This window comes from Salvia miltiorrhiza, chromosome 1 (genome assembly GCF_028751815.1).
Source record: "Salvia miltiorrhiza cultivar Shanhuang (shh) chromosome 1, IMPLAD_Smil_shh, whole genome shotgun sequence".
In the NCBI taxonomy this organism is placed as follows: domain Eukaryota; kingdom Viridiplantae; phylum Streptophyta; class Magnoliopsida; order Lamiales; family Lamiaceae; genus Salvia; species Salvia miltiorrhiza.
Genome location: NC_080387.1, coordinates 3,142,655 through 3,146,720, shown reverse-complemented (window position 1 = coordinate 3,146,720; position 4,066 = coordinate 3,142,655). Strand labels below are relative to the sequence as shown.

The following is a 4,066-nucleotide window of genomic DNA, read 5'->3' as shown; positions in this document are numbered from 1 at the left end:
CTCTGGCGCCTCGCCAGAGGAATCAGCGAAGTCCTCGCCATAGGAGTCAGCGAAACCTTCGCCAGAGGAATCAGCGAAGTCCTCGCCAGAGGAGTCAGCGAAACCCTCGCCAGAGGGATCAGCGAATTCTCTACTCGGGGCGACTTTCCTTGTCACAGCCCGCCCTAACTAGGGATAGTTAGGCCGAGTGATCCACGACTAGGGATGGGGTTAAAGAAGAAGGGGAAGAAAATGGGCGTCATTTATAGCCGTAAAACTTACTCATCTTAATAAAACTCGTCATTTTTATTCATTAATACTCAATTGAAAACAGTCTATGAAAGACAGCATAAAACTTAATTAATATCATTAATCAAGTTATACATCGTATGAAACCATTCTCTTAAGACTCAAAGTATGACATAACATACTATAACATCAACAACATCTTGCAGCGGAAAGTAGCTAGACATATGTATGAAGACATATTCTAGACAGGTTAACTATTTATTAACAACCCTGGAGACTCTGCTCATTGCAGCACCATCATCACATCAGCTCAACCTGCACATTTAGAAAACATATGCAGGGCTGAGTATAAAAGCACTCAGTGGGCACGTATGCCTAGGTATAAAAATACATGCTTCAAAACTATAAATTGTCATGCCATCATAATCAGTACAGCAAGGGAGTTTTTCGCTAAAAAGGCCCAAGCTTACTAAGTTCATTTGTGATTCTTAAAGTTCGTCTGATCAGACTAAGTTCTTTTGTAATCTATCATATCTGGAACTTTGTGCCGGAGAGGTGGCCACCTCTCACGGTCACTTGACCGGCCAACCCGCTAGATGACTCACGGTCACTGGTGTACACTAGCCCTGGCAGGATAGCTATCAACTGCTCAGGACCCGAATTCGATTGCATCATTGGCAAAGCCAAAGCAGATAGATATCATACTAAAATTTAAACATTTTATGGCAAGACAATACTTGAAATAACTTTAACTCAAATATTTTGTAACGAAATAACTTGCTCAAATGTAACATTAAACTCATTTGATAGATATATATAAAACTGAAATTAACAGTTAAATCATCTCATGCATTCATTCGTATAAGAGGCCTACGACACGCAGGGGATCTCTATATACGTATAGTAAAAGTAATGCCCACCTCGTTGTGTCTCTGTATCAATGAGTAACGTCACTCTCTCCCTCAAGTCGTTACTTCCCAAAAGGACCTTCATCGTTATGAAGAATTGGTGAGAAGTTATAAAAGAAACCTCGATTGATAATCTAATCTCTTTTATGAAACATTAGTATCTCTAATGTTCATCTCTCTTGATTGTTAATCAATATAACAATTATTATCTCTCGTCATTACTCATTAATTATAACATCCTTATGTTATAATTAGCAGCGCTTCAATTAAAAGAAATATTTAACACATCGAAAAGTCCACTTTCTTAGCAGATCTATTCGCTCTCTTCTCGTCTAATTAACCGATTAGAAAGTTAAACTTTCCATTAGGCATGTATTTGAGTCACGGGTCAACAAGAATTGACTATGCTCAAATTCTAATTTCACTAAAAATTTCTGCATGACCTATTCATATATAATGTCAGCCACGAGATTTCAACGCGTGAATCTCACTACGTGAACTCGTCTCTCGACTCAAAACTTAACATCTTGACATCTTTTCAACGCAAACCAAACAATTCAAAATCATCAAAACTCTTTATCAGTAAACTATCATTTATACTCGACACCAATTGTTCGAGTGTCAGATACCAACATTTATGTGCGTTAATCATAACTCTCACAACTCACACCATTTAGTCATATCGTATCATCCATCAAAACAAATATAATCAAGTTGTTTTCTAGAAAGTTTTGCTGTTTTTGTGTCATCTTTAAAAATTCATAACAACCAACTCAATCATCATAAACTATCATACCAATTGATCTCAAAAACTTCATGAAGTGTAGTTCACTCTAAAAATGGTAGTTAACCAAAAAGGTTAAAGGTTTTTGGAGATATTGCTCTTTTAGTGCAGGCTGTCAAAGATTGACAGTTTCTGCCAATTTTGTTTAGGCCATTAGAAACCAAGGCAAACCTTAATAAAATTCCATCAAATTTAATCATCCAAAACTAAAGGTATCCTTGAAGATTTGGTTAAATTTTCACAAGAGAAAACGTTCATATGATCTGCCAAATAAACAATGAAACTCATACACTTTTACTGTTGGACAAATATGACAGCAGAACAGGGCATTTTTGAAATAATAAACTGCTCTGTTTCAGAGGTCATAAAAATCGAAATCTTATGTTTTTAGAAAAGTATTGAAGTCTAGTTTCGTTTAAAAAAAACGGTGATGCAAAATCCTTCATGGATTAATAGATATAAACGTTTTTGTGAAGTCTACCAATAGTTGACAGATTCTGTCAAGGATTTTTCAAAATATCTTTAAAATAGCAAACATCATCCAAAAGACATGAAATTTTGCAGAAACGAAATACACATATCATAGATAAACATACTAAAATTTCAGAGCCATCAAGCAATGAAAACTCATCGAAACATAAGCTTGAAACTGCTGTAAAATTTTGACAGAATTCCAGTTTTAATTTCGTTCAACAATTATCATCCATAAATTGTAAATCAATTAGCATGCTCATGTGATATCGTAGAACACATATACGCAATAATATTCATTATGCAACGTCTCAAACTTCACGAATTTAAATAATCATACTCTAAAAATTTATACAATTTTCGTGCTTGGAAAAATACGAATTTAATATATATCGATTCTAGCATACCCCTAAGCACAAATATCAAGTCAAAACGATCAAACAAAAATCGAAAGACAAGCTAATATGTGAAAAACGGGGCTGCCCTCATGGGTTTCATAGCTACGGTTCGTTCCGTTCTTACTCCCTTCATTAAACATGCTCAACATCTACCCAAGAACAACATACTAAAATTTCACGACGATCCGACGTCGTTTCAAAATAAAGTCGAGAATCGACGTTTTTCGACGTCGACGAAAATCGAAAAGAAAACCATCAAAACGTAGGTAGAGATCTTACCTACTTAGATACGTGATCGAAAAGATGATCGGCGCTCGTCTCGGTGCTCAAATCGGAAGTCAAAAGCTCTAAGCTAATGTTTTCGTATATTTTCATATATCGATTCGTAAGACCAAGCTCCCTTATTTATAAGCGAAGAAGACAATTCTAAATTGTCTTGTCTTCCTTAGTCAACAATTACGACTAAGGAATTCACACTTGAGTCAACAATTACGACTAAGGAATTCACACTTGAACTGTCTTACTTAGTATTAGAATATATCAAATATATCCTAATCTAGTCCATAATATCTTTCAGTTTTGGTGGGGTAGCCTTAGATATTTAAGATATTAACCCGTTAGTCGTTAAATATCCCGTTTCGTCTCGTTTTAACGACTAATTACCCACATTCTTCGTTACTCACCCTCTTAACTCCTACTCACTTTCATTACACTCGTAATTCTATATAAATATAGAAAACGCAAGCTCGTTCTCGAAATTCTGATAAACGAGCTCGGTTCGTTTATCGAGAAATCCCGATTTACTATTCACTCGTCGTCCAAAAATAAAAACTTTCATTATTGGACTCGTATCGAAAAATTAAGAATATTTCTCGACGACATGCACGTAAGATTTTGAAAGTCGACAAAAAGACGAAATAGCAGTATTTTACTATTTATCGTCAAAAAGTCAAAAATTTCAAAAACGTCTTAACGGACTCAGATCTCACTTCCGAGTTCACCGTTCTCATTCAAATAATTATCTCGAATTATTCAAATACTCAAACTCAATTACGGATATAAAATCACACATCATCCTCACATCATCAAAAGAACATCTCAACATCTTTAAAATATAACAACAAAACTTCATATAACTCCTCATCTCTATACAAAGTAATCAAACAAGGGATCTTATACCCTACTTACTCAAACTTAAGCAATTAAACACGTCATCAAAAGCCCGGGTATTACATACCTTCCCCCTTAAAATAAATTTCGTCCCGAAATTTGTACCT

At 35.2% G+C, this 4,066-nt stretch overlaps 1 long non-coding RNA gene across 1 annotated transcript; it reads right to left on the bottom strand.

The window, feature by feature from the left end:
• Positions 1 to 303: 303 nt before the first annotated feature.
• Positions 304 to 3,121, bottom strand: LOC131007288 (uncharacterized). Its single transcript, XR_009096016.1, has 3 exons — positions 3,069 to 3,121; positions 1,149 to 1,215; positions 304 to 543 (listed from the first exon to the last, which is right to left on the bottom strand). It is a non-coding gene; the product is annotated as an uncharacterized LOC131007288 (long non-coding RNA).
• Positions 3,122 to 4,066: the final 945 nt, after the last annotated feature.